At 47.7% G+C, this 24171-nt stretch overlaps 1 protein-coding gene across 9 annotated transcripts in view; it reads right to left on the bottom strand.

Moving 5' to 3' along the window:
* ARHGEF10L (Rho guanine nucleotide exchange factor 10 like) overlaps nt 1–24171 on the bottom strand; it is a 972373-nt gene that overhangs the window by 291050 nt on the left and 657152 nt on the right. The gene's annotated exons all lie outside the window — the stretch shown is intronic.

Genomic DNA, 24171 nt, shown 5'->3' with positions numbered 1-24171 from the left:
CTGCGCGCCCTGCATTCCAGGCCCAGACCGGCCTCCGAGCACCGAGGCCCGGGCACCCACATCGCACTGGCGACGATGATGGGGGACGGATGCACACCTGCTTTAACCCCCACCCACGGCAACACAACGGAGCACACGGCTCTGCACCAAATCCCAGGCACACCAGGTCTGCTGACTGTGTTGCGCCCGCTACCGCCGGGTGCCTGGACATCCATGATACTCCTGCTCACGACGGAGGTGGGGCACTCCAACGCCACACCTCTGGCACCCCAGGGGCATGCTGACTTGTGTCGCGCCCACCATCTCTGGTGCCTGGGTGCCGGAGAGTAAGTCAAGTAAGTGCGCCCCTCGCGCCGCTCCCTACCGTGGCAGCGCACATCCACGCACCCTGTAGACAGTGACAACTAGCACTGAACACTCCATTCCCAGTGCAAGGCCCACACAAGAAGGCTGTGAACAGCCCCGGTGGCAAGAAGAACCTCACCCCACATGGGGCCGTGCCCTGGGTCCTGGAAAAATAAATGTTTCTTCCACCATTCGCAACGCAGGCCCACGGCCTCAAGCCCAGGCCTCATACACACACAGGCCCCAAGAGTCTGCAAGAGCCCCAGAGCCCCAGGCCTCCAGCTCAGGCCTCCAGCGCACACAGACCCAAGCCTTGGGAGGGCCCAAAGGCTCAGGACATGGGCCCCAGGTCCCCACAGCTACCCACCACCAAAGCCAGTCCCCAAGCCACAGCAGGCCTCTGGAAGAACCCCAGGGCCCAGGACAACAGCCCAGGCAACCATCAGCCACCACAAGCCACGGCTGGCAGCCCCCCTGCTGAGGCCCCCTAAGCTAGCCGACCAAAGCCACGCCTAGCCACAACCAGAGCCTAAGGATCACCATCCCTACAGAGGCACCAGGGGCACAGGCAAGGACCACACTGTGTACCGCGCAACATGTCAGAGGACCCCACAGTGACGCCGCAGAGGCAGAATCCTGACACCAGCACATGGCTTGACACCTCGCAAGGTACCTTCATGTAACCATTGCAGCCTTTTGGACCCCGAACTGGACTCCGCTGGGAGCTCTGGATCCAGCAGTTCGAACTGATACTCAAATCACGCGACATCGTCAGCAAAGAAAAGAAGAGGATGTTCCTCATGCTGAATCTCAGCACCATGGCACTCCAGCTATTCAACACACTTCCGAAGCACAGTACTGAAGACGACTATGAGACTGCAAAGGACATCCTCATCAGGAAATTTAAACCCAATTCAGCGCAGACTTCGAAAGGTTCAAAATGAGCCAAGCCAGACAACACCCACAGGAGAGCATCGATGACTTCCACAACCGCCTGCGGGAAATGGAACTGGGGTGAGACTTCCCGAATGAGGAATTCACAGTGAGGCAACAAATCATACATGGCCTGTCCGCAGACAAACTCAGAAGGTCCATCCTGTCAGAGACGGATCTCCAGTTAGACACCATCCTGAACATGGGACGACAGCAGGAAAGAACAAACGAACACATGGCGCAAATGGAACAAATGATCAGCCGCCTCCCGCTAGACACTGAGACTCCCCGCAACAGCATGTCCACAATCAATGTCCTGCGGCAGCACAAGCCCCAACAAAGACAGACAGCAAGCAAACAAAAAGAGTGTCGATGGTGCAGAGGATAAGAACACAGGGGTGAACCCTGCCCCGTATACGGCACAACGTGCCATAAATGTGGGAAGGTAAACCATTATGCCTCAGTGTGCCTAAGCTCCCAGAGGGCCAAAGACCACTCACCCCAGAGGTAAAACCCAGACTGGAGGAGCGACATGAGACTCTGAGACTGGAGGAGTGACATAAGACCCCGAAACACACAACCATTCCGCTCAAGACAAACTGATCGCTGACAGCAGAGACAACCTAACAGAATCCGTCAAACCAGGAAAGGACATGCCTGAGCAATTGAGGGTGAGGACACCAACAGCAGCAGCAGCGAAGACAAACAGTTGAGCAGGGAACAGTCACTATGTCGCACTAACCGGCACCGCAACTCCAGGTGGAAAAAGGTACACATGATATCAGTGGTCAAACCAACACAAGGCAGACAGACCAACGACAACAAGTCACGCCACAGCTGCACAGTCGCCGTTGGAGACATCTCCGTAACAATGATGATCGATACTGGAGCCACTGCAAACGTCATGCCGACAACAAGGTTTGACAGACTCAACCCCAGACCAGGCCTACAGCAGAGACTGGTGAAACTGTTTGCACATGGCTGCAAAAGCACTTCAAAACCATTCTTACACACCATGGAAAGAGCTGCAAGACTTGCATCTATGTCGTTGATGCAGGCATCAAGACTCTGCTCAACTGCCCAACGGCAGAACAACTAGAACTCATACAATTCAATTTCACAATCCAGTCAAAAGACATTGACCACTTACTGGCAAAGCACAGGAAGCTCTTCAAAGGTATTGAATGCCTCAAAGGAAGGACAGTAAAGCTCCACATCGACCCCAAGATAGAACCAAGAGCAGTACGACACCGGAGGGTTCCCTTCCACATGAGGACAGCAGTAGAAGCAAAGCTGAACAAGCTTGAAGAACTCCAGATTATCGAGAAAACCACCGGGCCCACCCCCTGGGTATCCCCCATGGTAGTGATGGCAAAACCGACGCAGCCACAGGCAGTGCGCATATGCATTGACATGCACCTACCAAACGTAGCGATAGGAAGAGAAAGACACATAACACCCACAGTAGAATAGCTGATCGTAGACTTAACAGGCACCACCGTCGGTTCTATGTGATTTCATCGACTGACTTTTCATCGCAGGGTTTTTTGCCGCAGATTTTTTTTCGAAAAAAAAACATTGTCGGTTCTATGTGATTTCATCGACTGACTTTTCATCGCAGGGTTTTTTGCCGCGGATTTTTTTTCGAATAAAAAAACATCGTTTTTTTTTTTGGGGGTGTTACCCCCCCAAACACCGCATCCGTTTAATTATTTTAATATTCCCCTAGACTCATACCAAATGTATTTAATTTTTAACCCCAAAAAAAATTAAAATAAAATAATCGAGGGTTTTTTTTCAACAAAAAAAAATCGCGGCAAAAAAACCCCGCGATGAAAAGCCCGTCAATGAAATGACGGTATACCCCACCGTCTTCAGCAAGCTGGACCTATAGTCTGGCTACCATCAAATTCGCCTGGCAAAAGAGTCAAGGTATATCACAACGTTTTCGTCGCACCTCGGGCTGCGGAGATATCGCTGACTCCATTTTGGAATCTTGTCAGCAGCCGAGGTGTTCCAAGACAAAATACGCAAAGTGCTCCAAGACGACCTAGGGGTCACAAACATCTGTGATGACATCATGGTCTACGGCAAGACAGAAAAGGAACACAAAAGCATACTAGCAGCCACCCCACAGCACCTTGAAGATTCGGGACTAACACTGCACGAAGAAAAGTGTGAATTTGGCAAGTCCACTGTGAGTTTCTTTGGCTACGTCTTCAATGAAAAAGGGGTGTCACCAGATCCTGGAAGGTTGAAGACATCTAAAATGCACAAGCTCCAACCACAGCAACAGAAGTCTGATGTTTTCTTGACATGGCAACATACTGCAGATGCTCCATCCCGGACCTGGCCACCATCGCCACCGCCCTGCAGGAGCTCTCAAACGCGAGGACGACATGGGAGTGGGGAGAAGAAAAGGAAAAAGCGTTCCAGAAGATCAAGGAATCCCTGTCCAGTGATGCCACCATGGAGTCCTTTGACACAACATGCAAGACGGAGCTACTGGTGGACGCCAGCCCAGTAGGCCTAGGAGGTGTCCTCGCGCAGACAGACTGCGATGGAATGGTCATGCCCATCGCGTTCGCCAGCAGAGCGCTCACCCCGACAGAATGCAACTACGCACACATCGAAAAGGAAACACTTGACATCATCTGGGGATGCAAACACTTCCATGTGTGCATCCTGGGACACCCTGGGAGAATACTGACAGACCACAAACCCTTGGTCCCAATATTCAAAGGATCAGCACTGCATCCCCCAGCCAGGAATGAACGTTGGATGCTTCAGCTGCAACAATTCAACCTGGAGGTACAATACTGGGCTGGAGCCGACAACCCGGGAGACTTCCTGTCATGACACCCTCAACCTGCCATTACACCAGAACGGGAAGCGGCCAAGGAAACGGAAGAACACATGTGTCAGGTGATAGCCTGTGCCAAGCCCAAAATCATGAAACTCGACGAAATCATAGAAGAGACAAGCAAAGACCCCTGTTTTCAGATGACAAAAAAGGCAATTTTGACTGGTGAGTGGAGAACCTTCCTCACCGCCGTTGCCCAGAAGACTCCACATGCGCAGGAAATGATACAGGCCACCAATTGTCAGTATCGGTCGAAGGCCTGATCCTCAAAGGCCATTGCATAGTAATGCCCACCAACCTATACAAAAGAGCCCTCCAACTAGCGCACAAAGGCCACCAGGGAATCGTGAATACAAAGGCATTCCTTAAATCACGTGTGCGGATGCCACAGACTCAGCAGAGGGTCATCGCACAGGTCAAAACCTGAAAAGCATGTCTCACCAACCGCCGGCCAGGACCTCCAGAGCCAATGGCCATAAGCATCGACTTCGGCACGATTGCCAATGAAGCATACGTCCTGGTTGCCACTGATGAGTACACCAGTTATCCGGAAGTGGAACCAGTCCACTCGACGGATGCTACCTCAGTCACCACTGCATTGGAGAGGATGTTTGTGATCCATGACATCCCATCATCGATAAAAAGTGTCAAAGGCCCGCCATTCACAGGCAAGGAATTCAAGCGCTTCTTCGATGACATCCACCATCACCACATCACGCTGTATTGGCCCCAAGTCAACAGTGAGGTGGAAAGGTTCATGGCGTTGATCAACAAATACGTGAGGATTGCCAAAGACAAAGGATGCCCATGGCTACCCAAACTATACAGATTTCTCCGGTTTTACTGGCAAACCCCTCACTCAGCCACTCAAGTCAGCCCTGCAGCCCTAATGTTTGGGGTGCCCATCCAAGCAGGAAGCCTCTCCACCACTCGTGGCAACCTCCACAAGTAGACATAGAATGAGTGAAACGCACAAGACAAGCACACAACGGGAAGGAGGATACAGTGCGAAGGGACACACCTGCAATCTCCAGATAGGGGACAAGGTGCTGGTGAAGAACAGAGTGCCACAGGGAAAGATGGCCCTCCCATACAAGTCTCTCCCGTGGACAATCACCCACGGGGAGCACGGGCTGGCCACAGCCACGAGAGGTTGTGAAATTGTGACAAGCAACATGTCCCACTTCAAACGGACACCGTCCAACTTGTGGGAAGAATCCCGAGAGAACCAGGACTTGACAGAGACCCGCTCCCCTGCTACCACCGAGGCGACCACAAGGAGAGAGCAGAAGGAAAGGCTAACCTCGGAACACCTGGTGACAGACAATACTGATAAAAGTCTTGAGTCCACTCAAGTCCGTCACCCCACACCGGGAGCGAGGAGAATGTTATTGCCTCCGGAGGAGACTAATACCCTCCACTCGACTCCACGGGTACATTCTGAACGGCATCTATAAATGTGCGTGAGGTCAGATGCACGGGACTGATGAGCAATAGACCACCAAGAGACACTCCTGCAACAACAGACCAGTTCACATGTTTGTTCTATTTGCTTGTTTGTTTGTGTCAAGTTGGAGAGGGATGTGAAGAGGAAGTGCCAAGTGTCATCCACACTCCAGCCACCCCCTTCGTACTACCCGGTACTTTCACGCCAAAGTATGAGACGTATGATGAACAAATAAACCAGCAAAGAGCAGCTGTTGGGCTCTGCCCAGTGCCTATTAGAGTAACAACACCTACTGAAGTACAGACACCTAAGAAAACATGGACAGTAAGGTACCCCTTGAGAAAGCCATATCTGCAGTCAAGACAGAATGACCGTTGTCAGAATGGAATACCCGAAGAAGCCAAGAAGATAATTAAGGTAGACGAATGGGGACGTCATAAGAAATCGGACTGACGCACATATAGAAGATATAATGACCTGAGAATACTGACAAAGAGACGAAATACCATGTATAAGTGACATCTTGAGCCTAAGGTGAAAAAGTTTATGTCAAGATGCAGAAACTTTTGCCATATGCACTATGAAGATATTCAGTTAGTTTAAACGTGTACAGATGCAAGAAAACGCAAGAAGCAAAGAAATTGTTAAGCTTGCTTATGCTTAGTAAAATAGATTGCAGCAAGCGCCAACATATACATATATATATATATATACACCTCAAAGGCACTTTATACGTAAGTGTAACTCCACTACACACATGAGCAGAATTGAACAAAGGTTACTTAAGGTCTCGAGAGGAGAGTGTTGCAGCAAACAAATCAAGAATTAAAACGGAGCGAAACCCAGATGAAGGTAACCATGCCAAGAAGCCATGGTCATATCTGGTTGGAAAAGGCCAACAGTGGATACAATTAAAGAGAAAAAAACAGAGTATTCTGTTCAGAAAGGTCAAGATAAGCCACAGATGGTAGAAGACTGGCAGAATTAAATCAAATACACGAAAATACATGAAGAAGAGACCGATTTCACAGTGTCCTAGCCACATGACAAGGCAGGCAGGAAAGGATGAGACTTTCACACCTACGCATGGATCCCTGCATTATCCATACTCCTTAAAAATTCTCAGACCAAGAAGCAGACTTGAGGCCAAAGTACAAAGCAGTAATTGACACATAACCACTGAGGTGATCATTGATTGTAACATAATTGGAGGGAAGCTGGGGTGCAGACTAAATCCCTGCACCTGGCTGGTCTTTCTGCATGCTGCTAGACGCAAGTGGAATAGTATGAATGGGGTTGATGCCAACCCAATCATAGTGGACCGTGTAATCTAGGGTTCTATAGTGAGTAGAGCCAATGGGACGTCGTACTTTTAGTGACGTTCATAGTGGCCATTTTGAAGGAAGGGCTTAGTTGCCCCACCTGACATTGATTGTCCAATCCCCTCTCCCTGTTACCACATACCGATATAGTACCTATGATAAAGTTACCTTCCTATAACCAATCACGTTGCATGTTAGGTTTTTAAGATTGCGCGTCAGTGATGACAAGTTTTTGCTATAAATATTGTGTTTTTACTGAAATTAAGTTGGAGTTGGAAGAGAGAGAAGATTGAGCGGTTGCTGATGTTCATTGTACTCCCCGTTTTATGTACTTGTCCTTAAACAGACTCCCTTTGCCAAAGTATTGAGTTGTCATTATTATTTGATGCAGGAATATGAATCTGCATCCCCATCTGTCTCGAGGGTACTGCTACTCCTCTTAAAGGGCTGTTTGGAGATCCCCAGTCAGAGGGATGGCTAGAGACCATCCAGTTCAGATATGATGTCCACGTGGTACACAGCACATGGGAGAGAGAATAAAGGCGAGGGAGAAAGCCTGCGAAGGGCAGTCTGCGCTCTACCACCAGAGCACCAGGTGCATTTTCTATCATAGAGCCGGGGGTGCGCACTGTGACTGTCTGGGTCGGCGGGAGGCACAGAAGAGGGGGGCTGTTCATCAACCACGAATGAATGAATAACCAGGCTGCGTTACTAAATTCTTCGCATCACCATTGGTGAGATTTTAGCCTAGGTTAGACGTCAACAAAGGACCCGCCTGGTGGAAGAACTTGTTACTTGCAACAAGTCTACAGTAGTTCAGTTTCGCGTCTTCATGTGCACCTCGATTGGTTTCTTCCGCTACTGTAAGGCAGGGCCCCGTTTTCATTATTACAGTGGATTATATTGCCCGTGGCTTGCGCTTGGGCCCCAGCTGTGAAATACAGTTTGGACTCCCTGCACGTGCTTGAGTCTGCACTGAGATAACTCCCGGGGGGGTCTTGAAGAAGTCTGATTTCTCTCAGCGCTGATCTTTAGGAATAGTACACAGACAGACAAAAGAAAACAAAAAAAACGGAGGGAAAATCATGGAAAGGGAACATTTTCAAAAATGAAAAAAAAAATCTAGACTGGTCTTTAAGTAGTATCTGAAAACAGGCTAATGTAACCATCCGCATGAGAAGTCAGTGGGTTGAGCACCTGCTGCCGAGTTCTGTGTGTAACATACAAGTAATATGTTTGAATTGTAATAGGGCCGCCTTACGTTATTATTCCAAAGTCTAATGGGCCACTATCGACACGGAGGAGCATCTCCCTGGCTTTAGTGACCTGCATCTCTTCAGCGGTTCACTGCTCAGTGATGCGATGCCCTTCCGCTGCAAACATTTTCATGTGTGATCATAATTCTATTTATGGAAGAACAATACTTTATGCCTGATGCATTTAAAAAACCATTTGATCTGGCTCCTTTGATCATCAGTGACGGGGTGAACTTGTCGGTGATGACTGGCTTATCAGCAACGATTTGGTAGTACTTGGAGCTGGACTTTGAATATCGCCTCCTCATTCAGACAGCGAGCATGGTCAGGCTCCCCAGAAAGTGCTGCTTTGCTTTTTATCCCTACAAGGGGATACTAGTGCCTATTCATTGCTCATCCTTCCAGTGGTGGTGGTGGTCTCCTCTCAAGGTTTCCAGGTCTTCGGAGGATGGATTTACACACAGAGTCATCACTTGTGCTGGTGAAAAAAACAGTAGTACTCCCCTTGTTCGGTCTTTCCCCATGTGCAGATGGAAAACTTGGTGCATGTCAGACAGCTCAGGAATACCATGGTCTGGGAACGAGCAAAGCCTACTTTCCAAATAGACATCATACAGCCCAATTTGTTGAGTCTATTTTATTTTTTAAGCACAGCTACCTTCTCCGTACTGGGTTGCCTCCCAGTGGCCTGTCTTTATCCATGGGTAGAAGGGACACCCCAGAAGAAAATCTTGGGGGCTAAAATGCCCAACTCATACCTGACTAATCTTCAGTGTAGGGCAAGAAAGCAACCATCCAAGAGCTTAATATGCTTACATGGACAGTCTGATGTTATTTGGCCAACGTCAGGACTCAACTATTCATCATAATGCTGATATTGTTGCATGAAATATGTGCTAGGTGTAAATTAAGCAAGATGGTTCACACAATGAGCAATTTCTGGGGTTCCACTTACGTACAATAGTGGATACCAAGGCTAGAGTTTACTATCTTTATGAAGAGGATCGGTTGCAAGAGCAACTCAAATAAAAATGTGATCTTCTCAAACAAAAGAATGATCACGATGATTCTCCTCAAATACGAGTGGCTCCTTTTCCCTTCCGAGACCCTCATACTCGTCCAATAACTCTTTCCAAGGCTGCTGGCCAGGGCTTCCTAGCCTCAGGCAGTGGTTGCATTTCAATGGCAGGTTACCTTACTCCTCCTGGCATTGCAGCCTTTAGGGTGATCCCAAACCTTTCGTCGTCTGAACTAGATGCACATTTTCATGGGACTTCTACCAGATGGCTCACTGTATTGTAATGTCTTGTGAGCAGATGGGTCAGTGGGCATAGCCAGCATACAGAGCTTGAGAGGATCCACGCTCTGTCTTGTTCTGGGCTTCCTCTAGTTTCGCCTCGCCCCACCTCTCTAATCTTGGAGTAATCCCCGACGTGGTTTGTTCTCCCTCCCATCATCTGGTCCGGCCTACAGCAGCACATGCCCATTGAAAGCGGTCTGTTCTTTACAAGTACTGCTCCTCCTTTTCCACATGTTTCAAGTATGTGACTTAAAGGCTGGAACCACATTGGGTAATCTTTTGGAAACACTGTTTCAATAAGTGTGTGGGCTTTGACGGGGACAATGATTTCGGCCCTACTGGGCTAGTAGCATGTGAGGTGTAAGTCTGCAATCCCAGGACTAGCCTTTGGGGCGGCACTGTAGTTGCTCCCTGCCACGTGACAGGGACCAAGATGGGGAGAGCAGGGGGATTCGCCCATACTGCCCTCATGACCCAACATCCACTGGCTCACAGTGGCACCCGCATTCATCGACCTCCCAAGCCACTTCTTTGCTGGTCCCCAGAAACAGGATGGGGATGGGGACATCATCACAGTACCCAGCAGGAAAATTGGCTAAGTGTTCCTGTTGCATTGTTTTAACCCAGGGTTGGGCGTACTTTGCAGGAGCAAGAGGGCCTCCAAATTCCTCATACATCAATTCATGGCTTAGAGAAGATTCCGCCAAGAAGCAACAGCAAACAATGTAAAACAAACCATTTTCAAGACACTTTATGCAAACAACTGTAGATTTAGGGAAACTCTATTAAACATACACCCAAAAAATCAAGGCACTATGAAAGACGCCCACAAGTTTGGGATAAGGATTGTGAAATGGATGCATGGTTCAGAAAGCTGAAATTGTCACTGGAACCTCTTCCAACCATATGAGATTTAAAATCAGTCAAAAAGTACTGGGCAGATTGAGAGGGAAATTGCAATGCTACAATTTTTTTGAGAGATGCCATTTTGGCATCGACAACACTTTTTAATGCAGATAGACTGCATTTATAACCACTTAACTGCTAATGCCAATATTCTCCCATCCCCTATTGCGTGCTGAGCCTTCTTTGTACATGTGGGTACATTCAGACCTTTTCAACTGTATTTTCACAGATAAAATGTGTACCACCCTGCTGCAGAAGATGAAGCAACAAACCTATTGTTTTCTAAAAACGTTGCAATATTTTACAACAACGTGTCTGTTTTTCATCCAGTAAATGTTGTGAACACATGGTTTGTAGAAATCCGTAGCCGCTGGACATATCTAAGCAGTGTTAATGTACCACTGGTTTCTAAATAATGGGTGTATCTCCATCACATGTTTTTTGGGATTGTTGCATCTTTGCACTAAATCGGCTAGAAGGGTAGGAACCCAACAAAAAAAACAAAAAGTAGATTTAATAAAATGAGACAATTCAGAATTTAGGAATGAGGACATTGTTGTGAACCCACCACATATCACTGGTGAGAAACCAGAGGGTGTCTCACTGGCTAGTCCCAGGGGATCTCCGGGCACGGCCATCGCCTTTGAATCCAGACCCTGGGGATGGACCAGTGCAGGAGGATCACCTGGGTGAAGGGTCTTCGGGGAATGGGGGTGAGATAGTCCATGGTGAGACACGGTATTCCCCCCCCTTTTTAGTTCATCTATCCTATTTAGGATTGTCTGAAGTCCTAACTCCCCTGCCCCTTTTTACCCAAATACTGTGCTGAGCAAGAGGGTGACAGAGTAACCAGACTAACTCTCTCACATCATACTGGACATGTCCCGTTAATCGGGTCAGGCAAAGTCAGGCACTTTACCCTAAGTGCATACACATGATACCAATGGCTCTCCTCACACGAATAAAAGGCAACACCTAAAGACACAATTTGAGCAAGGCATAACACGAGAATGAGAAGAACTTCCAGGGACGAAAGCACACCTACTGGAGCACAGCAACAGACTGAGGGACGAGAGCAGCAGGCCGAAACCCCAAGGCTTCCCTACTAGAGGGCGTTGCCTCCGCCAGTAGGGAAAGACATGTGGAGAAGGCCAGATCCACAAGTGAAGATTGCATTGTGTTTCAAGGACATCAGCGACCCTCCTGGGTGATCGGCAGAGTTGGGGAGGCGAGGTCAAGCCGGTGGTACTAACCTTGACTCGAAAATCGGAAAACACAAAACAAGAAAGAAGCGCGCACACACAGCCGGTGAGTTGGCAAGCGACCTGAGAGACCGGTGTGTTAAAGTAAATTAAGTAGCAACATCATTTCACAAGTCAAGGCTGCACGCGTATGGATGAGACGCGAAGAAAGGCAGACCTGTGAATGAACTTTAAAGTGAAATACAGCTGCAAGATTAGCGATACTAAGTAACAGAGTTGTCCGATGAAAAGAAGTAACCATTCAAACCTCTCAGTGAAAGGTGCATTGTTTGAAGCTAAAGGGTGAACAAACAGCAAGAGTGAAAGTAAATATTGAACGTTGAGTAAAAGTGGTCCTGTGGTGGTCAGTAGCAAAGGCCATGGACATTCGAAAGACTTTGACATCCGAAAGTAGTCCGAGCCCGATTGAGGGAGACCCGAAGTGCATTGAGCTTGGGGAAGAGAGTCCCCTTGCAACCTTGTGTGAACTGTATCATGACAGGTCTGAGCCCGGCAGAGAGGGACCAATGAGAACTGTGTGGTGACAGGTCTGAGTCCGGCAGAGCGGGACCTTTGTTAACATTTTGGTTGAAACATCATTTTGAAAGTTAGAGAAAAGAACTTTAAGTGTGGAAGGCCAGGCGGGCCTCGAACCACTGTTGTGAACTGTGTACTGTGTTGGAAGCCGAGCCAGTGTGCGTCATCCTGCCTACAATATCGCCTTGCCCCGTGAGGCCTAACGTGGGGGAAAGAGCTGGTTCAGCCACATTATCATTTGAACACTGACCTTTCATTTTGCATACATTTTCTCCTTTTTACACTTTTTCGTACAGGAGATAGGGCAGGCATTAGGTTTTTGTTAGCATAGGCCCTTTTGATTTGACAGACTCCACTAGGACTGTTTTGTTTATCGTTTGATGGTTGAGACTACTCCCATCTTATATAGAGCAGAGTTTCTCCAACCCCAACATTTTCAATAAAGGATTTATAAATTGTATCCATTGTGTCAGCGCCGATACTTGTGACACCATGCCTTCCCTTCCATTTTGCTCCTCCTGTTGTACCATCCCCTGGGTCCCCATGCTACCTTTGAAGATGACCTTACCCAAGTCATTGCCGCACACCTCAAGCCCAAGACTCAGCTCATAGAGCTTAGAGATTCCAATCTAGGCTTTAATTACCCTCTGGACCTCGATGCCTCAGCCCTTGAGAAGGCTATCTCTGCTCTCGGCTACACTCAAAGCATCATTGACCCTACACACTCCCAAGGCCACACACTAGATTGGCTACTAGACCACAACGGCAACATATCCATAGTCCCTAATGTACCATACCCTTGAACTGACCAGCACTGTGTAACCGTCACTACCCCTATTCCGCAGAAACGTACAAAATGTCCCACCCTCTCACCTCCTACACTGGCACGCAGCACCCATAATCTCACCAGTGACTGCCTACTCTCGCTGCTCATCACACAGTTGCCCACTCACCACAACATCAACTCCCTAGTTGATCACTACAACTCACTACTAGCTCATGCTGTTGAATCCCTAGCATCACACAAGCTACACAAAGCAAAGAACACCGATCACAAAATCACCTGGTTCACCACCCAGCTCCACACCCTATGGGTAGAAAAAAGAGCTGCAGAAGTAGCATGGAAAAAGGCAACCAACACACCTAATAGGGCGAGCCACGCTAGCACACCGGGGTCCGCCTCCCACATGCTGGTAGCTCTACTGCCTCTTTGTGGACGCAGACAGCGTCGTCCTTTTTCCTGCAAAGTTCCACAATATGGAGGCTCCCTCTCTGGGCTGCTGGCTGGTGTCCTGGTTCCTCCACAAGTCCCATCACGGCTGCTTCCTCCAGGTAAGTGTCCCCTGCTGGTCTCTCCCCCACAGGTCTCCCCGTTTCCCTCTATGGTGTTCTGTGGTTTCCTCTTTTTGCCCCTGCAACCACCTAACAGGTTGCAGGTGTGGATCCTTCATTAGAATGGTCTGACTATCAGGGGTTAAGTCCTAAAAAATTTAAGTGGGGGGACTCATCAGCAAACACAATGGGATGTGATGTTGCCGGAAATTAGCATATGAAGGTTAAACATGCACACTTGATTAAATTGGCTTTGCATAACCACCCACATTGCACAGGACAAATGGCATTGTCCTTTCATAAAATCAACACACTCACAAAACTAAGAGAGGATATTTTCATCTAATAGCGTTTATGAAAACATTAGAACGTGTGCATGTTTTAAACTCCAAGAACCAACACAAATGTTTTCACTGGAACTTACATTACCGAAATGGGACATTACACCTTTAGTTGTTTGTTATTTGTCATCAGGTTATATAGTGCAGTGGTGAAGTGTCTGGCTTGCAAACCCGACTCCCTGAGGTCGGCTTTAATTAATAAATTCAAAGAGGGCTGTAGAGGAGCAGCTGAATGCCTCAACAGGAAGTCCCCCCCTATTCTATCTATATGTTGAAAACTGGAAATTGTGACATGTGCAACTCCAGTAATAGTACCCATTACACGAAGAGCCACGGAGACAAGCTAGCCACTGAGAAAGCCCTATGTGATGTACCCTTGAAGAGATGGTGGTCTCCTGAGGGAGGATCCCGAAGAAGTGTGAAAAGGTAAGAAGTGGAGGCTGGTTACGTAACAAGAGATGAGCGTGACGCACTGAGATGGATGACCAAAGAATGTTATGGAACCTAATGGTGAAGTAAAGAATTAAGAAGACGTTCATGTATGTGCGGAATGAAGATTGCAGGTGTGAGAAGCACTGTAGAAAATACAAGTCGTTTTATAACCGTAAAGATGCGTTAATGCAAGTAGACTAAGTAATCATAAAGGCTCGCTATAGGTAGTGAATAGACTGCAGGCGGTACCGCCAATATATACATATATATAGAATCTGGACATTCAATGTCATAACTTTAGTAAGCTCAACCCTTGGAGAAAGGAAGATTGATAGTTGTATGTGTGTCTCAGCAAAGAAATAAGCCAAAACTTGAAGATGGACCAAAGGAAAACTGCTTGGCCTGGTGTCAAAGGCTAGGGCAGCCAAAACTGGTTATCAGTCCTTGAAGAACAGTGAACGTGAGAACGCTCAGGCATCCCTATTGAAGTTGCAAAGAGAGAACACCATGGGTGCCAAGCTCTTTTATATGAGACAATTAAATGCTATAAAATGGGTCGATTCATGGTCTCTGATCACGTGGGTCCAAGATGGAAATAGAAGTGGGCATGCAGACCTGAACCTTGATAAGAACATGCTCACACTCCCTTATATTCCCAGAGCCGAGAAGCAACCCCAAGGCCAAGTTCAAAGACAATCTGATTGTCATACTGCATGAGTGATGAGAGAGATGGGGCTATTTGGGTGGGTATGTACGGTCAAGTCCACCCACCACTATCCGGGATACCAGCTTACGTGCTGCTAGAAAAGTGAATGTTCCAGAAGGGTACAAGCGTGCCAACGAATTGTAGGAGGCCACATATTGAAGGGCCTTATAGTTTGAGAGCCAATAGTATATTATGGTTCTAATAAACTGCTGATTACTTGCACTAAGGGAGGGCATTAGTTGCCCACCTGACTATAGAGACCCAATCACAATTCAATCCCTTATAGAAAGTATACTTAGATACTCCCTTAGTCCTATCACAATCCCGCGTAGGTTTCCTTGGTTTGCCACATAGTATGACATCACGCATGACGAGTTGTTGCTATAAAAGTAATGTTTTTTATGAAATGCTTTCAGATCATGCTGTGTGATGTCCGTTGATGTCCGCTGTACTCCGTTTTAGATAATTGAGAATAAAACAGGGACATTTGCCAACTTCCTGAGTCGGTCTTATTGTTTGGTTGGAGATATTCTCCATCCTGTCCATCGTATGTTGTGTTACCTTAAATAAAAGGACCGTAAGGGTTCACGATATTCAATGTTTCTAATTTTAGCTGGGGGGGACCGAGTCCACCCTCTAAAAAAAGTGTGACAACTCCGTCCACCCGTGTGTATCCTCGAATTGAGCCTTGCTGACTATGATTAAGGGAACATACCTGACGTTCACCATACTCTGCAAGCATCTTCCTTGTCCCAGAGTGGTAAAATGAAGGTGTTGTTTTCATTACTCTCAGTCTCCTCTTCCTCGTCCCAGTACTTTGAAAGGTTAAATGTGGGTAAATGAGGGGAGAGGTCTTGCAATAACCCATAAAGATCAGAGGAGGGATATGTTGGGCATCAATAGGGAAGGGGGGGTGCCATGTATCACCTGTGGGTATCCCACACCCACTCTCCAAGGACCCTCCAACCAGGTGATACTCCCTTGCTTCTCCACTCTCAGGATCCAAAAGCGATAACCTTTCCCTAGCCACCTGAGAAGAGGATCCAGGGGGTTTAGGAGTGAGATTACCCTCAGATTTCCCACACCTGCCACACTGGTCAAACAATGCATGGATACCCTCATCCCTCTAATTACTGCCATCGTCAAAGCCTCCTTTGCTTTAAACACTGTCCCGTTACCACCCAAAGAATGACAATGCATTACTTACCGTAAAAGCATTTCTAATGGTTGTATCTGCTTAGATTCACATGCTGTGCTTAGTCCGACATCCAGTGGTCACTGCACAGTATTGCATTTTGTTTTTCGTAGTCGAAAAGGGGACGTCGACAAGGCGTGTCTGTAACACTATCCCTGTAGTGACGTGCATTGTACCCACAATCCCTCATGCATCGAGGTCCGTCTTAGTATTTTTTCTGCCCTGAGGGAGCCTATTAGACGTGAGTGAGTACAGAAAAGAGAGAGAGATAAAGGATGCCTCTGTTCCTTCCATCCGAGCATGGAGGAAGGGTGGGCGCATGTGAATCTAAGCAGATACAACCATCAGAAATGCTTTTACGGTAAGTAATGCATTGTCTTCTGATGTTTATTAATCTGCTTAGAATTGCATGCTGTGCATAGACTAGCGAGCAGTACCCGGAGTTGGAGGTGGGTTGTGAGAAGGAACAGTAGAAAAAAGATATCTTAATACTGCTTTTCCCACCTGGGAATCCGATCTAGAGTGGGCATCTGGACAGTAGTGTTTTGTAAAGGTGTGTACAGAACTCCAGGTTGCCGCTTTGCAAATGGACTCAAGAGGGACATTTGCAATGAATGCTATGGAAGCCCCATTGCCTCGAGTAGAATATGCTCTCGGCTTGAAGGGTAGTTCTCTCGTAGCAAGAGAGAAACAGAGAGTGATGCATTGGACAATCCATCTAGATATAGTGGATTTTGAAACTACATCTCCTTCTCTTCCTGCTGCCACCGAGACAAAGAACTGATTATTCCTTCTCAGAGGTCTAGTTCTTTCTATATAAAACATGACGGCTCTGCGCACATCCAGTGTATGCAGGCTCCTTTCTCCCAAATATGAAGGGTTTTGAAAGAACATTGGTAGTTCTATTGACTGGTTGACATGGAATTTAGAAATACATTTTGGTGCAAACCTAGGATGTGTGCGTAGAACCACCTTATCCTTGTGAACTGTTACAAAGGGGGCTAGTATAGAGAGCGCTTGTAGTTCACTCACTCTCCTAATGGAGGTGATAGCTATTAAGAAAGCAGTTTTAAGAGTGAGGTTCTTAAGGGATGCTTTGTGCATTGGTTCAAAGGGTGAGCCCATAAGCCAGGTCAGTACCACATTTAGGTCTCATCCGGGAGCTGGGTTAGCTATAGGAGGGTGTATCCTCTTTACTCCCTCCATGAAGGCTTAAATAACTGGGACTTTCCATCATGACACTTTGTGTTGAGAAGTTGTGTATGCGGAAAGTGCAGCTAGATGAACTTTAATAGAATTAAAGACCAATCCTGAGTCTAATAAGTAAGTCAGGTAAATCAAATCTCTTCCACTTGCTAGAATAGCAGTAACGAGTGTTAGGTTTTCTAGCCTCCCTAAGAATGTCCATGCATCTTTGAGGGAACTGTAAATGTCCAAATTCTATGAACTCAGGAGCCAGGCTGCTAGGTTCATGGTCTGTGGGCATGGGTGCATCGTCTTGCCCCTGTCCTGTGACAGCATGTTGTACGGGCAGGGTAGTTTCACCGGTGGAGATAGAGACATCCCCATCAGGTGAGTGAACCATGGCTGCCGGGCCCACCTAGGGGCCACTAGTATCATGGTGATTGGTTCCTGTGCATCTTGTGCACTATTTTGTTGAGAAGGGGAGTCGGGGGGAAAAGCATAAACAAATTTCCCTGACCATGCTATCCAGAGACCGTTCCCCTGGGATCGGTTCTGGGGGTGCCTGGAGGTGTTATCTTGGCATTGGGAGTTCTCCAGAGTTGCAAACAGATCCATTTCTGGGACTACCCATTGTGTGAAAACGTTGAAGACGATGCCTTCTCGTAACCGCCATTCGTACTCTGCGGGCAGAGGGAAGTCTCTGCTGAGTTTGTCTGCTAGCAGATTGAGTTCCCCTGGTACATGTTGTGACAACAGGAACATGTTGTGTTTGAGAGCCCACTTCCAGATATTCTGGGACAGCTTGGACAGTCCTGGAGAGTGTGTGCCCCCTTGCTTGTTCAGGTAGTACATGGCTGTGGTGCTGTCTGTGAGGACCATCACTGTCTTCCCTTGCAGGTGTGCCAGGAAAGCCTTCAGTGCTTTGAAGACCGCTAGCAGTTCCAGCAAGTTTATGTGTTTGGACGCTACACTCGGAGTCCAAACTCCATTTGCAGTCTGATGGGATAGGTGAGCCCCCCACCCTGTGAGGGATGTGTCTGTGGTTAGAGTGGCTTCCACTGCAGGGGTGGCAAATGGTTTCCATATTACAAAGTTTTCCTTCGACCACCACCGTAGCGAGAGAACCAAGGCCTGCAAGACCACCACTAGATCGTCCCATTGTCCGCTGGCCTGACACCACTGGCTTTTGAGACACTCTTGCATTGGGCGCATGCGCAGGCGCGCGTGAGGTACCAAATATATACATGACGCCATCATTCCTAGCAAACGCATTGCTTTGCGTACCGTCACCTCTCGACCGGCCACATATTGAGGGATCTGAAACAGCATATTTTGGACCCTCTCGATGGAGGGGAAGGCAAGGCCGTCCTTTGTTCGAATTAGAGCCCCTAGGAATTGTTTTATCTGGCTGGGGTCTAGGCTGGACATCTTCTCATTGATGGAGAAGCCCATTTGTAACAAAAGGTCTACAGTCATTTGGTATTTGAGAAGCATGTCTCGTAAGAATCCCCTGTTATGAGCCAATCGTCGAGGTAAGGGATGGACAACCTGCGCAGGTGGGCCGCTGCCACTACCAGTACTTTCGTGAATACCCTCGGCGCTGACGCTATGGCGAAGGGTAGCACTCTGAACTGGTAGTGCTTGCCCTTTATCATGAACCTGAGGTATGTCTGTGCGCTGGCAACATAAAAATATGAAAGTATGCATCTTTCATGTCCAGTGTTGTCATGTAATCTCCCTGTGAAAGCAGGGGGATTACTTCCTGTGGTGTCCAGTCAACTCGTCGAAAAAAAACTGGTCGACTGCAATTTGGTCGACGCAATTTGGTCGAAAACCAAATGGTCGAATTTTTTTTTTTATTTATATATTTATTTTGCGGGTTTTCGTTTAGTTAAAAAAGGGGTTTTTAGAGAAAAAAAGGGGGTTGGGGGGGACCCCCCCAAAAAAAAAAAAAAAAAGGTTAAAATAATAATAAAAAAAAAAATTCGACCATTTGGTTTTCGACCAAATTGGTTCGACCATTTGTCTGGTCGACCAATTTTTTTCGACGAAATGTCTGGCAACCCTTCCTGTAAGGTCACCATGCAAAACTTTTGACGTTTGACAAATTTGTTCGCTGGGCGCAGATCTAGTACAGGGTGCATGGTTAAATCCTTTTTGGGTACAAAGAAGTATACTGAATAAATACCTTCCATTATCTTTGATAGAGGCACGACTCTATTGCTCCTTTTAGTAGCAGCAGTCCCACTTCTTGAAGAAGGATGGCGAGGTGCTCCGGTGATAAGCGTCGTCCCCTTGGGGGTCTGTACTTGGGGGACCGACTTCTATGCAGTAACCGTGGGCTATAGTTGACAATACCCAGTGGTCTGATGTTATTCCCGCCCATGCTGGTAGGAAAGATGTTAGCCGGCCCCCGACCGGCGATGCATGGGAGGGAACCCGAACCTTCGGGTCATTTGGTGTTTGTAGCCGGGGATCCTCTGGGAGTGGGGCCCCGACCTCTACCCTTGCCACAGCGTTGTCCTCTTTGAGTGTATTGCCCACTGGTTCCCTGAGTAGAGGACCAATTGCCTGCAGTGTACTGCTGTTGTTGCTGTTGTTGGCCTCGAAAAAAGTGTTTGTTGCCAAATCCTTGCTTATTGGGAGGCCGTGAGATTTGGTCTAAAGTCCTTAGGGTGTCGAAATCCTTCTTTGCGGTCTCCAGTGCGTCATCTACCGCTTTCCCAAAGAGGTTAGAATCCTCTATTGGTTTATTAATGAGTGACGCCTTGGTTTCTGGCTTAAAACCTGAGTTGAGTAGCCAGACATGACGCTTCAGAAGTATCCCCTGGACTAAAGAACGGCCAGCCGTTTCTGCAGCATCAAGTGTGTTTTGTATGATGCTCTGGTTAACCAGAGTTCCTTCTGTTACAGTGGTTAACAATCGAGTTCTTAAGGGCTCGGGGAGTTCCTCAAGGTCTTGGCGTAACTTTCCCCATTGGGCATCAGCATAACTTGCCAGTAATGTATTATTATTGGCAATTCTGGTGGAAAAAACTGCCGAGGCTGTAATTCTCTTACCCAGGGTGTAGAGTTTCTTTCCTTCCTTGTCCGGTGGTGCTTCGCTAGTTGATAGCGGAACCCCTGCCCTTTTCCTTGTGGTAGTTACCACCAAGGAATCTGGTATTGAGTGACCCTTAATGTATAATGGGTCCAAAGGAGAGGGAGTAAACAGTTTTTCAATTCTCGGGTTGACCCTTCTAACCAACGCAGGTGTAGACAGCGATGGGATGATTTGTCTCTTAACTCAGGTGAGGAGGGGAATGGTCTGGCTAGTGGGAGGTTTTTCTTTAATGATTTTTTCTACAAAATCAATATCGGGAGTAATTTCCCCAGTCTCAATTTCAAAGTGCACTGCTGCTTTCCGTAGTAGCGCGTTGAAAGTGGGTTGGTCATCTATAGGTGATGGGTTCCTGACCGGTGTGGTCTGAGGAGAAGAAAGGTTCAGGATCTCAGGGTCTGTAGACTCTGTTGGGGACTGCCAAGGCTGTGAGCCACCTTCATCTGGGTCTTCTTCGAAGCCCCCCTTCACCTATGTCAGGGTTTTCCTCAAAACATTCTTCTTCGAGGTTCTGTTGGTCTCCAATATTTAAGAACTCCTCATCCTCTTGGAAGTGAGAGTCTTCTTCAGTGAGGTCATAAGTTTTAGTCTCCATTTGACAAATAGTCTAGGATATTGAAGTAACTCCCTTGGCCTCTTGGGTGTTTTATGTTCAGGAGTGGACATAAACCTATCCAGCTTGTCCATACATGATTGGAATCTCTCAAATGTCCAATGTGGTAACCCAGAATGGTCTGGAGGTAAAAAAGGAGGCTCCTTTGCCTGTAGCCGTTTAGATCTGTCCCATAATGTCAAGGATAAAGTCCCTTCGCCTTCTGAGAAACCTTCTCGTAGGCTTGGGCCTTCCTTCGACGGCAGGAGCGGTTCCTGCCTCCCTTCCGGCATTCTCGGCATCTCTCTGGCCTTGTGAGTGGGCGTCAGCGTATCACTCGCCATCCATCTCTGGCTGTCAGTGGAAACTATACGAGCCAAGCTCTCGACTATTAATTTCTCCATCGAGGGTTCGTTTGGCGTCGTGCTGGGTGGTGCCAAGTCTCTTTTGGCGACGGTCGCACTCTTACGAGGCGCGTCGCCTGGCGTTTTGGTGATAGCGCCATTGTCTGTAGGTAGCCCAGTCGCTAGTCGCGTCTGCGGTGGCGGGGAGGGCTTACGACCCTTCCGGTCGGTGTAGGATGCCGGTGGGCCCAGCGTCTCCGTTGGCGCTAGGGCTTTTTTCGTCTTCGACGAAGAAGTGCCGTGGGTTGTGTGTTTATGTTTATGTTTTCTGTGTTCATCAGTATCGCCGGGGTGTTCATCCCCATAAGTAGGGCTTGAGCCGAACTTGTCGGGGCCAGGGACAGACGCTGAGGAGCGGGTACGCTCCTTAGAGAGGTCTATAACTTCCGATACGGAGGTGGGGTTATCACTGTCCTCATCACACTCGGTGGCGGCGGGTGAGGAAACAGCTCTAGACATAGCATAGGCTGCCCACCTCTTGACCCTGCGGTCCTTTAAAGTTTTTGGGCGTAGAAGTTTACAGGCCGCACAGCCTTCCTCGTTGTGGTCGAGGGGTAAGCAACGGTTACAAGGCTTGTGCTTATATTTGCATGTGAATTTGCCTTTACAGCGTGGGCAAAATCTAAACGGAGTCCTCTCCATAGCTGAGGATACAATTAAGAGTGATAACGACCCAGAAGGAAAGGGGGGTGAAAGAGAAAGGCATTCTTAGAAGTAGAAGAAATGTCCCACGACCCCCACTCTCCCTACTGTCTTAGGCTGGCGAGGCCAGGCCACGTGTTTGGCAGCGCCGAAGGATCTCCTCCGTCTAAGTCACCGCCGTCGAAGTTCTTACTCGGCAGTGAAACAGTTCGCCGGAGGGATCTAATGTAATGTATAATAAATAACGGCCAAAGGGTCGAGTAAATGTTTTGAAATTTCTCTCGAAGGAGCTCCGCGTTACGGCGACCAATATCTGGCCAGAAAAACACAATCTGAGGGACCTCGACGCGTGAGGGATTGTGGGTACAATGTACGTCACTATAGAGATAGTGTTACAGACATGCCTTGTCGACGTCCACTTTTTGACTACGAAAAACAAAATGCAATACTCTGCAGTGACCACTGGATGTCGGACTATGCACAGCATGTGATTCTAAGCAGATTAACAAACATCAGAACCTGGATTACCTGGATTACCCCCCTGCGTAAAAAACATACTTGACCGTACCATCCACACAAACTACTGACCTATTACTACTGTCCCAATCCTCCTGAAAATCCTGGACAGAGTTGCTTACACTCAAATTCAGGCGTTTCTGGAAGACCAGCACAACCTCACTCCCCGCCAATGTGGCTTTCACCCCAGACACAGAACAGAAACTGCCCTCAAGAATCAATTGGATTATGCCAACAATGCAGGAAAGCTATACCTCCTGCTACTACGCAATACTTCAGCAGCGTTCATCCTTGTGGACCATAAGAAGCCTGCTTCTCTCCAGAAGCCACAAGCTGTGTCTCCTCCTTCCTTGATAACAGAACATCAATAGTATTTGCAGGCAAGGCAGCAGAACCCCCCCCCCTGTCCCCACGGCACCTATTACATGTGAAGTCCCGCAAGGTTCTTGTGTCCCAACCACACTCTAGAACATTTATAAACCACTATTCGACCACCTTGATTTCTCTGTGCAGATCCTTCATGAACTATGTGGATGATAGACAACTTCTCATCGCCCTATCAGGTGCATATGACCAAAACTGTACTACTGTAAACACTGTTTAGGAGATAATCCAAACTTGGATGGCTCAGAGCAACCTCTGCTTGAATGACAAAAAGACAGAGCTCCTTTTGTCAGCCCACCAGCCCACCTCGCAAGCATTGCCCTGCCTACCACCATTTAAGCATTGGTGGTCACAAGATCCTTGTCTCTAACTCAGTAAAAACAAGGGCCGTTTACTTGGATACCTCGCTCAACATGGCCCGCTAAATTATGAACATCATCTCCACAACAGCCTATGCTACCAAACTCATATGAGCCAGCAGACCATTCCTCTCCACTGCCAACCGAATCACCGTAGCCTGTGTCCTGGTGGGATCCAAGCTGGATAACTGCAATGCCCTACTCTGTGGCACCTCTGAAAAGAACTTGAACAGGCTCCAAGTCATCCAAAACAATGCTCTTGCAGCAGCACTGGACCTAAGCAAGTCTGCCCATATTGCGAAAGCCAGGAGACCAGTCCACTGGCTCCCCATCTGGGAAAGAATAAAGTTCAAAAGCCTTTCAATTGCCCATCACTGCCGGAATAACAAGGCACCCTGCCTTACTTAGCCCAGAGGATCAAGAAATACTTGTCAGCCAAACAACTCAGATCCTCATTCAGTCACTGTCTCCTGACCCCAAGATTCAGACAGAAAAGAGTCAGGGATTTTAGCTTCCCGGTTGTAGTGGCCAACCTCTGGAACAATATGCTATCTCACCTACGATTTGAGACCTCCTACCAGCTATTCAGGAAAAACCTAAAGACGATACCTGTTTAACTAACCCGAGACACTTTATCTGATACATCTACTTGCCATTTATCTTGTCTGTAACCAGCACCTAGATGCCAGTGGGGTTTGGGCGCACCTATAAATAAAATAATTAATAAATAATAATAAATAGTTACCCATAGGACCCACCTAATGTAAAAAGACTGAAAATAAGTGGTATACATATGTACCTCTAACATCATACTTGCAATGCAGATCTATAAA

Source organism: Ambystoma mexicanum, chromosome 8 (assembly GCF_040938575.1).
Source record: "Ambystoma mexicanum isolate Mex_15411 chromosome 8, UKY_AmexF1_1, whole genome shotgun sequence".
Classification (NCBI taxonomy): Eukaryota; Metazoa; Chordata; class Amphibia; order Caudata; family Ambystomatidae; genus Ambystoma; species Ambystoma mexicanum.
This window is presented reverse-complemented; position numbering and strand designations above follow the sequence as displayed.